Raw genomic sequence first — 11,425 nt, 5'->3', positions numbered from 1 at the left:
CTCTGTGTTAGGAAAAGAAAAAAGGAAAAAGAAAAAGACATGTATATGAACCATCCAAGGATCTTGTTAAAATGCAGATTCTGATGCGGTAGATTTTGGGCATGCCGTTTCTAACAAGCTCCCATGTGATGCTGATAGGACTGGTCAGGCATTTCAGGTGGGTGGAACAACAGGAACAAAGGCAGAGGTGGGAAAGCATCAGAGGAGCTGCCATGCGGAGAGAAACAAGAACAGTGCAGTCAACCAGAGCATGGTCTCTAGATGGGAAGCCGTGGGAATGAACTGCCATGGCAGATCAGATCCAAACTGCAGAATGTTTTGAATGTCAAGTTTCAAAATGTGGACTTTATACCACAAACAATAGGGAAGCACAGAAAACCATTGAGCAGGGGAATGACATGATCAGAATGTGTGTTAGTGACATTAATCTGGCCATGGTATGCAGAAGCCAGGGAGACCAGTGTGGAAGCTAACTCTAACAGTCCAAGTGGAAGGTATTAAGGGCTTAAGTTAGAGAGATGCCTGCAAAGTTGGAAACGAAAAAAAAATTTTTTTACGTAGCAAATGGATGCTCAAAACTGTAAATCCGATAAATAAACAAATCAGTGAATAAAGTAAAAGGCTTAGCGAAGAAAGAATGAACAGGACATAATGGTCAACAGGTGGCTTTACTTTTTTTTTTTGAGACAGAGTTTTGCTCTTGTTGCCCAGGCTGGAGTGCAATGGCATGATCTTGCCTCACTGCAACCTCTGCCTCCCAGGTTCAAGCGATTCTCCTGCCTCAGCCTCCCGAGTAGCTGGGATTATAGGCATGCGCCACAACGCCTGGCTAAATTTTGTATTTTTAGTAGAGATGGGGTTTCTCCATGTTGGTCAGGCTGGTCTCAAACTCCTGACAAGGTGATCCGCTTGCCTTGGCCTCCCAAAGTGCTGGGATTACAGGCATGAGCCACTGTGCCTGGCTGACTTTACTTTTTATGTATGGGAGAATGATGACACCATTAACAGAAAACTGAGAAAGAGCTGCGTATTTTTTGGCAAAACATAATGGCAATACTTACTGAATACTCACTGTGTGCTATTTATAGTTTTGAGTGCTTTTAATACCTTGTCTCATTTATTTATTTATTTCATTATTATTATTTTTTAAGACAGAGTTTTGCTCTTGTTGTCCAGGCTGGAGTGCAATGGCACGATCTCTCCTCACTGCAGCCTTTGCTTCCCGGGTTCAAGCGATTCTTCTGTCTCAGCCTCCCAAGTAGCTGGGACTGCAGGTGTACACCACCACACCTGGCTAATTTGTTTGTATTTTTAGTAGAGATGGGGTTTTGCCATGTTGGCCAGGCTGGTCTTGAACTCCTGACCCCAGGTGATCTGCCCACTTTGGCCTCCCAAAGTGCTGGGATTACAGGCGTGAGCCACCGGCCCCTTGTCTCATTTAATCTTTATCAGAATCCTGTGAGAAGGTACCGTTTATTTGCTCCATCTTAAGAGAAGAAACTGAAAAACAGAGAGGTTAGGTAACCTGGGCAAAGTCACACAGCTAGTAAGGGCTGGCGCCAACACTGGGAGCAGCGAGTGTAGGTCCAGAATGCAACTCCTAATTGTTGACCTAAGTCTCATAATGTATTAGATACATTTTGGGGTAGTTCCCTCACCCATTCTTCTGGGCCAGGGGCCCTCTGGATCCCATGCCCCTGGCCATAGCTAAGTATCTAGGGGAGGAGACTTGTCAGGATAGGCCACCTACTGGCTGGCCTGACACCTAAAATCTGGTGCCCTGGTGGGAAAAGTGAATTGGGCCAATCCATTTCCTCTTCTGAAAACCTGGAATGCAGAAACACTGATTTTGGAAGATAAGGGAAGAGAAAAGAAGCCTTTGCCCCTGCCCTGACCAAGACCTTTTTTTTTTTTTTTTCTTTTGTGCTCCTGTGATTAGTGGCTTTTCACTAAGTCCTACTTTTCCCAAAATACCTTAGTCTCTGTTCTTTGTACCCAAATGATCCTGATTTCAGCTCAGTCATTTATTGCCGTATAAGAATTTTTCCAGATTCTGTGCTGGACGCAGTGGCTCACACCTGAAATCTCAGCACCTTGGGTGGCCAAGGAAGGAGAATCACTTGAGGCCAGAAGTTCAAAACCAGCCTGGACAACATAGCAAGACCTCATCTCTTAAATAAATAAATAAATAGCCAGGTATAGTGACGTGCCTGTGGTTTCAGCTACTCAGAAGGCCGAGGCGGAGGGATCACTTGAGCTCTCCAGGAATTCAAAGCTGCAGTGAGCCATGATTGTGCCACTGCACTCCAGCCTGGGTGACAGAGTGAGGACCTGTCTCTTAAAAAATTTTTATCCAGATTCATTGAAAGATGAATAAAATACTTAGGTATTGCTAGGTAAACACTAACGCTCCAGTTTCTCCTCTTGCTGCTAAAAAATATGTAGACATTTGTGAAGTAATGTGCATTTACAGCATTCACAAGTGAAAGCTTGGAAGTCAAACTTCAGCCTACACTAGCAAGAGAGAATGTTTGGGTGAAAAATGTATTTCTGGCAAAGACTGCCCACCGTCGTCCATCTGCAGGTTCTTCTTTCTTTCAAAAAAGCCGTTTTCCCTGCTGTAACAGGATTAAGGGCAGAGATATGGGTGAAAGTCTTGCACTGAGAGCTGCAGGCAACTCAATGTGAGACACACACATGCCTTCCCAAACAACAGGCTTTTTTTTGTTTTTTTTTGAAACAAGGTCTCACTTTGTCACCCAGGTTGGAGTACAGTGGCAAGATCATGGCTCCCTGCCCCCTTAAACTTCTGAGCTCAAGTGATCTTCCCGCCTTAGCCTCCCAAGAAGCTGGGACTACGAGCATGCACCATCATACCTAGATTTAAAAAAAGTTTTTTTTTTTTTGTAGAGATGGGGTCTTGCTATGTTGCCCAGGCTAGTCTGGAACTCCTGAGCTCAAGTGATCGATCCTCCCTCCTTGGCCTTGCAAAATACTGGGATTATAGGTGTGAGCGACCACACCAGGGCAAACAACAGGCAGTTTTCACTCTATTCTGGAAGAGACACCTCTTCAACTTTTGTGCCATTAAGAGTGAAGACAGCTAAAGCCAAAGAAGAATGCTGGATGGAAGGGTGATGTGGCTGCAACACCGATCACCCCATTGATGGCCAGGGTTGATTCTGCCCATCTGGGTAGCATCCTATCCGTGTCACTGCTGCACACGCTTCCTTCCTTAAACAGCCCACTGGCAGAGCAGGCTGGCCTTCCCAGACAGAGGAGCACATTTCTTCATTCCGCGGTGCATAAGTGTCTGTGCCCCTTGCTAGAACGTTCTAGTAAACTCTAGAGGCAACTGTGTGGAAGAGCGTGGGTAAGGAAAGCTTCCAAGATTCCAGAGAGAACCAAAGGAGATGCAGGAGCAGCCTGCCTATCAAAAAGATAATTTATGTTCACTCACTACTTAAAACTTGAGCTCTGAGAAATTGGCAAGAGAGAGATTAAAGTTGTCTGTAATTAGCTGTTACTACTTTCCACATAGTGTTTATTGAGACTGGAAAATCCTTTGGCCCTGTGGCCTCCTGGAAAACCCCAATTCAGTTTTCAAGCTTAACTCCAGTGTAATTTCCTTCAGAGAACCTTCTCTGACCTTCTTAGGCACTTGTTTTTCTTCCCCGGAGCTCCCACTCAGCCTGGCACATGGTTTAGTAGAACAATTTTCATGCTTCCATGATGACTGAACATAGGGATATGTTTTTGGATCCCTCAAGACCTGGCACTGTGTTTTACTTTTGTGCCCAGTGCTTGGGAAAGGAGGGAGGAGAGATGACTTAAATTGTAGATCATAGCTCACTCGACTGCAAAGGTCTCTGTCCAAACCTGAGGATGAGAACTGTGAATCAGAGTAAGGTTCTGGAGTATGAGCTGCAGGCAGTAGAGGAATGGGTGTGTTCTCTGCTGTAGGAAGAAAGCTGCAAACCAGAACAGATGCTCCCCCACTTACGATGATGGGGCTACATCCCAATAAACCCATTGTAAGTGGACAATATCTCCAGTCGAAAATGCATTGAATAGAACTAACCTGCTGAAATCATAGCTTAGCCTACCTTAAACATGCGCAGAGCGCTTAAGTTTGTCTGCAGTTGGACAAAATCATCTAACGCAAAGCTGATTTTATATAAAAGTGTTAAATATCTTGTGTAATTTACTGAATACCGTACAGAAAATGAACAATAGAATGGCTGTATGAGTACTTGAAGTACTGTTACTACTGAATTCATATTACTTTTGCACTATCATAAAGTCAAAAAATAATTAGTTGAAAAATTATAAGTAAGGACTGTCTGCATTTGGTGCCAAAAGAGTAGAAGGTGGCGAAAATAGAAATAGTACTTACCGAAATTCATGTTCTCTTCTTTCTGGGCACAGAGCCATACCACATTTCCCAGCCTACCTGGCAATGAGGTATGGCCTTGGGACTGACGACTGGATATGGTGGAAGTTCCACGAGGATCTCACCTGGGGAACCTCCAGGCATTTCCCTCTTCTGCTGGCTGGATGCCAGCATCTAGAGAGACCAAAATCAGAGCTGCTCCCCATCACCTTCCCCACCCAACAAGGAACACAAATTTGAACTCTTAAGCAAGTAAGAAATAACCTTGTGCTGAGTTGGGGGTCAATGGTTACACCAGCTGGCAATCCCTAGCTCATGCAGAGCGTTCGGCTGTTTTTCACCTGGGGCAGTGGTAGCCCAGACTCATCTCTTACCTGAAGCATTCTTGGGGTTCTTCAAATTATAATGAGAGAGAAGACCCTTGAAGAGGAGAAAAAAATTACTCAACTGGCGAGATGAGGTTTCAGAAAACCTTGATTCGACTATTAAGAGATATTTGATGGCCAGGCACAATGGCTCACGCCTGTAATCCCAGCATTTTGGGGGACCGAGGTGGACAGATCACTCGAGGTCAGGAGTTCGAGACCAGCCTGGCCAACATAGTGAAACCCCGTCTCTACTAAAATACAAAAATTAGCTATGCATAGTGGTGCGCACCTGTTATCCCAGCTACTTGGGAGACCGAGGCAGGAGAATCGCTTGAACCCAGGAGGCGGAGGTTGCAGTGAGCCAAGATTGTGCCACTGCCTTCCAGCCTGGGTGACAGAGCGAGAGACTCTGTCTCAAAAATACAAAACAAAACAAAAAGCCAAAAAACAAGGGATATTTGACTTCCATCTTGTACTTGAAGCTGGTGAAATGGGATGTAGCTCAGTTAACATGAGCCTTATGGTTAATATTAAACATTTCACTTCTTCATTTCCTCCATTGATTATTTTAATATTAGAGAAGGTTACTTAATAACATAAGAAAATATTCAAAACAAACTGTTAAGCGAAAAAGGCTACTAAAAAATAGTAGATTCAGCATAATCCCACTTTTAAAAAGCAAGCCAAGAACCTAAAAATATATTTACATACACATTGACCTAGGAAGGTGACATCAAACTATTAAGTGGTCATTTGTAAGTAGTAATAATAAGTGTGATTTTTTTATTTGTCTTTATTCTATTCAATGCTTTTCAGCCTCTTCCCAATAGACAGACTCTTCCCAACAGACTTAGAGATTAACAACACCAAAAGCAATAGAAGTTTTTAAAAAATTATTATTATTTTATTTTTGAGATGGAGTCTCGCTCTGTCACCCAGGCTGGAGTGCAGTGGTGCGATCTCTGCTCACTGCAAGCTCCGCCTCCTTGGTTCATGCTATTCTCCCGCCTCAGCCTCCCAAGTAGCTGGGACTACAGGCACACACCACCACACCCACTAAGTTTTTTGTATTTTTTAGTAGAGATGGGATTTCACTGTGTTAGCCAGGATGGTCTCGATCTCCTGACCTCGTGATCCACCTGCCTTGGCTTCCCAAAGTGCTAGGATTACAGGCGTGAGCCACCGCGCCCAGCCTAGAAGTTATTTTTAAGGAAAATATAGAGAAAAATGTTGTCTTGCAATTAAAAAAAAAAAAAAAAGATCCAGTTTCTTCATTCACTATTACTGGGAGTTCTCAGTCAAACTCATATCCCAGGCAGAGACTTGGGGATCCACTAGTACTTCAATAATCCTAAAGAGGCAAGCAACAATCCTTGTTTCTGTTGAATGAGCAATCTTGTTTCTTTCTTTCTTTTTTTTTTTTGAGACGGAGTCTCGCTCTGTCGCCCAGGCTGGAGTGCAGTGGAATGATCTAGGCTCACTGCAAGCTCCGCCTCCCAGGTTCAGGCCACTCTCCTGCTTCAGCTTCCCGAGTGGCTGGGAATACAGGCGCCCGCCACCATGCCCAGCTAATTTTTTGTATTTTTAGTAGAGACTGAGTTTCACTGTGGTCTCGATCTCCTGAGATCATGATCTGCCCGCCTTGGCCTCCCAAAGTGCTGGCATTACAGGCGTGAGCCACTGAGCCCGGCTGCAATCTTGTTTCTTTTGCTTCTGTTGAATTATGCTGGGTGTTTAATCTAGAACTTGAAAAATAGGAAGATCAGACCAGGCATAGTGGCTTATACCTGTAATCCCAGCACTTTGGGAGGCTGAGGTGGGGTGGGAGGATCATTTGAACTCAGGAGTTGGAGACCAGCCTGGGCAACATAGTGAGACCTCATCTCTACAAAAAGTAAAAATAAATAAAAATTGACTGCCTGTGGTAGCATGTGCCTGTGGTTCCAGCTACTTGGTAGGCTGAGGTGGGAGGATCACTTGAGCCTGGGAGGTCGAGGCTGCAGTGAGCCGAGATCGTGCCACTGCACTCCAGCCTTGATGACAGAGTGAAACTTTGTCTCAAAAAAAAAAAAAAAAAAAAAAACAAGCAAGCAAGCAAGAAAAGTAGGGTAGGAGCCTGGCATGCTGGCTCACACCTGTAATCCCAACACTTTGGAAGGCCTAGGCGTTCACTTGAGCTTAGGAGCTCAAGGCCAGCCTGGGCGACGTGGTGAAACCCCGTCTCTACCAAAAATACGAAAAAATAGCTGAGCGTGGTGGTACACACCAGCAGTCCCAACTACTTGGTAGGCCGAATTGGGAGAATTGCTTGAGCCCCGGAGTTGGAGGTTGCAGTGAGCTGAGATTGTGCCACTGTGCTCCAGCCTGGATGACAGAGTGAGACCCCATCTCAAGGAAAAAAAAAAAAAAAAAAGATAAGAGAAAGTAGGAAGATCTCACAGAGAGTTTTGCATTGTTAAAGTCTCTTAAAGACTTTATTGCTTTCCAATAAGCATGTCTCTACACTCTTATTAAGTTTGGGAAATATATCAGGTTTTTTTTTGGTCTAAACTCAGGCAAATCTAGCCATGGGAGTATTCCAGTGCTGTTAGCATCAGAACAGTTCTTCTGCTTTGATTTACTTGTTTATTTATTTAAGAGACAGAGTCTTGCTCTGTCACCCAGGCTGGACTGCAGTGGCACAATCATAGCTAGCTCACTGCAGCCTCCAACTTCTGGGCTCAAGTGATCCTCCCACTTCAGCCTCCAGAGTAGATGGGACTATAGACATGTGCTACCATGCCCAGCTAATTTTTTTTTTTTTTTTAGTTTTTTTTTTTTTTTTTTTAAGAAACAGAGTCTCACTATGTTGCCCAGTCTCGTCTCTCCTGGGCTCAAGCGATCCTCCTGCTTTGGCGTCCTAAAGTGCTGAGATTACCTGCATGAACCACCACATTCAGTCTTTCTTCTGCTTTTATTATCACATCCTAGCCAAGAGTGTGATGAGTCTTCATTCCATGAGAGGAACAGAATTCCACCAGCAGGTTAAAAATACTTCACATTCTAAGGAAATGGAAAGCTGACCAAAGCGAGGGTTTCAGGAATATCAGGCACCACTCAGGCAACTGAGATTTCAGCACCCCTCCCGCCTCTTCTTTTGGCTATCTCTGGTCATCCTGTAACATAAATGTTCTTTTTACCGGAACAGAATAAATGTAGTCTTTATGTTAGGGAAATTCTCACGTTTGGAAAACTTCACAGCTTATTGTTTGAACCCTAAACACAAATCAAGGAAAAGGCAATGGAAGTAGAGTAACATTTGTATACCAGACTTCACTGCTATCTAAATTCTAAGCATTTACTATGAAAAGATCTGGATGGAGATGATATAGACCTGAGAAATATAAATACATGTTTGGAGGAAGTGTGGATTATTGGAAAGGATATAGACTTTGGAGCTTAACAGACACAGGGTCAAGCTCCAGCTCTGTCACTTACAAGTGGCACGACCTGAAGCTAGTTTTTAACTTCTTCAAATCTGTGCTTTCAGTGGGAATATGAGGATTATGGCACCTATCTTGCAAGTGTTGTTGGGAGAATTAAGGAATAAAAGGTATGAAAAGCACTACACACAGTGCCTGGTACACAGTAGATGCCCATTCATCGTGTTGACGTGGGCGCTAAGACAAAAGAAAACCAGATTGGAGTGAAAATGGGAAAATGTTGAGTGAAAAAAAATCTTTTTTTTTTTTTTTTTTTTTTTGAGATCGAGTCTCATTCTGTTGCCCAGGCCGGAGTACAATGGTACGATCTCTGCTCACTGCAACCTCTGCCTTTTGGGTTCAAGCAATTCTCCTGCCTCAGCCTCCCGAGTAGCTGGGATTACAGGCATGTGCCACCACGCCTGGCTAATTTCTGCATTTTTAGTAGAGATGGGGTTTCGCCATGTTGCCCAGGCTGGTCTTGAACTCCTGAGCCCAAGCAATCCGCCCACCTCAGCCTCCCAAGGTGCTGGGATTAGAGTGCCTGACTGGAAAAAATTTTTTTTTAAATTAGCTGTACGTAGTGGCACATGCCTGTAGTCCCAGCTATTTGGGAAGCTGAGGCAGGAGAATCACTTGAGCCAAGGAGTTTGAGGCTGCAATGGGATATGATAGTGCTACTGCACCCCAGCCTGGGCAATGGAATGAAACCCTGTCTGTATAAAAATTTTAAAAAGTCTTTATAGAAGGTACTTATGCTTGTAATGAGTTAAAAATACATATTCTTGCATGGTAAAAAGTGAACATGCTTCTCTTTACTTCATCTCTATCAATCTCTCTCCCCTGGGGAAACCACTTCTTCTGTTTTATTTTTTTTCTTTTTTTTAGGAACTGATGTTTATTTTCTATCAACCTTGTTTCCATGTTGCTTAAGAGCCGGCACAAGACAACTTAAGACCATTCCGTGGTTGCTCCTACCCATTCAGTGGCCTGAGTCGTGAGAGCTGCAGACCAGACTTCCGTGGCAGGCTGAGCACTCCAGTCTTCAGTAGGTAACTGCTGAATAGGCACAGAGGGCACCTGCACGCCGTCAGACCAGTCTGAAACCTCAGGCTGAGTAGCAGTCAACTCAGGAGCTGGAGCAGTCTGTTCACCCTGAAATTCCTCCTTGGTCACAGGCTTTTCAGCAGCAGCCTGCTCTTCTTTTTCAATCTCTTCAGGATCCCTGTAGAAGTAGAGATCAGGCATGACCTCCCACGGGTGTTCGTGGGAAATGGTACCACGCATGTGCAGAACTTCCCAGGGCAGCATCCACATCAAACCCACTGAGTGAGCGTCATGTTGTTGCATGGAATGGCAATGTTCACACAGCTCTGAGGAGAATCTGTGTGACACAGAGCAATGGTGGGAAGGTTAACATAAGATGCCTCTGTGAGAGGCTATTGGTCAACTCTGGGGTCAGTAACCACAGGAAGCCGTGGCTCCCGGAAGGCTCCCTGGATCTGGTTAGTAAGAGTTCCGGAAGTGAAGTGGCCAGCAATTGCTGTGGCTCCAGTGGCGGCAGCAAATTTCAGCAGGGCCCTCTGGCCAGTATTCCTGGAGGACATGACACTGACGTCAGCGGGGTTTTCAACCGCAACAATGGCATGAGCTGCAGCAGAAGCTTCTCCCTGGTCCTCTTCAGGTTTATGAGGTAGATGCCGTCACTTTTCCTTCTGTAGATGTACTGTTCCATTTGGAAGTCAAGATTGGTGCCACCTAAGTGGGTTTCTGCTGCAGAACTTAAGAACATCCTCTTCCTTCATTTGCAGGACATCAAGGGCTCTGGACATTGAGAAATTTTCCCTTTAAGTTATGATGGGAGGCCGGGCGCGGTGGCTCAAGCCTGTAATCCCAGCACTTTGGGAGGCCGAGACGGGCGGATCACAAGGTCAGGAGATCGAGACCAGCCTGGCTAAATACGGTGAAACCCCGTCTCTACTAAAAAATACAAAAAACTAGCCGGGTGAGGTGGCGGGCGCCTGTAGTCCCAGCTACTCGGGAGGCTGAGACAGGAGAATGGCATAGACCCGGGAGGCGGAGCTTGCAGTGAGCTGAGATGCGGCCACTGCACTCCAGCCTGGGCGACAGAGCGAGACTCCGTCTCAAAAAAAAAAAAAAAAAAAAAAAAGTTATGATGGGAATCCAGAACAACGCTGTATGGACCCCTCTGTGAGGAGCATGGAAACCGGAAATCCCCCCCACCGCCTTTTTTTTTTTTTAAAGTCTCACCTTGTTGCCCAGGCTGGAGTGGAGTGATGGATCTCGGCTCACTGCAACTTCCACGTCCCGGGTTCAAGCGATTCTCCTGCCTTGACCTCCCGAGTAGCTGGAGTTACAGGTACCCGACATCACGCCTGGCTAATTTTTGTATTTTTAGTAGAGACGGAGTCTCACCATGTTGGGCAGGCTGGTCTCGAACCCCTGACGTCAAGTGATCCACCCGCCTTGGCCTCCAAAAGTGTGGGGATTATAGACGTGAGCCATCACTCCCAGCCAGAAACCACTTCTAATAATGTAACAGGTTATATATTGACACATAGACACTTTTTAAGAGATTATACTATCTCTCTACATTTTTTTCTTTTTATTGAGATGGAGTCTTACTCTGATGCCCTGGCTGGAGTGCAGTGACATGATTTCAGCTCACTGCAACCTCTGCTTCCCTGGTTCAAGCAACTCTTGGGTCTTAGCCTCCAGAGTAGCTGGGATTACAGGCGCATGCCACCATGCCCAGCTAATTTTTCTATTTTTAGTAGAGATGGGGTTTCACTATGCTGGCTAGGCTGGTCTCCAGCTCCTGACCTTAAGTGATCTGCCCACCTCAGCCTCCCAAAGTGCTGGGATTACAGGCATGAGTCACTATACCCAGCCTATCTACACGTATTTTTAAAACTGCTTCTTAAATCTTAACATTATACTATGGGCATCTTTTCACATAGTAAATGCAAATTTTCCTCATGTTTACAACAGTGCAGTAAGAGGCGCAGTAGAACCTAGGAATTAAGAGCATGGACTACTTGGGTTGGATACTAACTTGTGCACCTTAGGTTGTGTGTGAACTTGGACAAATGACTTCCCCTCTCTCAGTCTTAATTTCTCTATCTATAAAATGTATTCTGATAAAATGCTTGTAGTAACATATGAAAAATGCTCAACATCAG

The 11,425-nt window shown here is 44.9% G+C and overlaps 1 pseudogene; it reads right to left on the bottom strand.

Annotated features, from left to right (window-relative positions):
* Nucleotides 1-9,040: 9,040 nt before the first annotated feature.
* LOC102116843 (small ribosomal subunit protein uS2-like) lies at nucleotides 9,041-10,054 on the bottom strand (annotated as a pseudogene).
* Nucleotides 10,055-11,425: the final 1,371 nt, after the last annotated feature.

This window comes from Macaca fascicularis, chromosome 9, assembly GCF_037993035.2.
Source record: "Macaca fascicularis isolate 582-1 chromosome 9, T2T-MFA8v1.1".
NCBI classification, from domain to species: Eukaryota; Metazoa; Chordata; class Mammalia; order Primates; family Cercopithecidae; genus Macaca; species Macaca fascicularis.
Note: the sequence above shows the minus strand (reverse complement) of the source record. Positions and strands in the feature narration are given on the sequence as shown.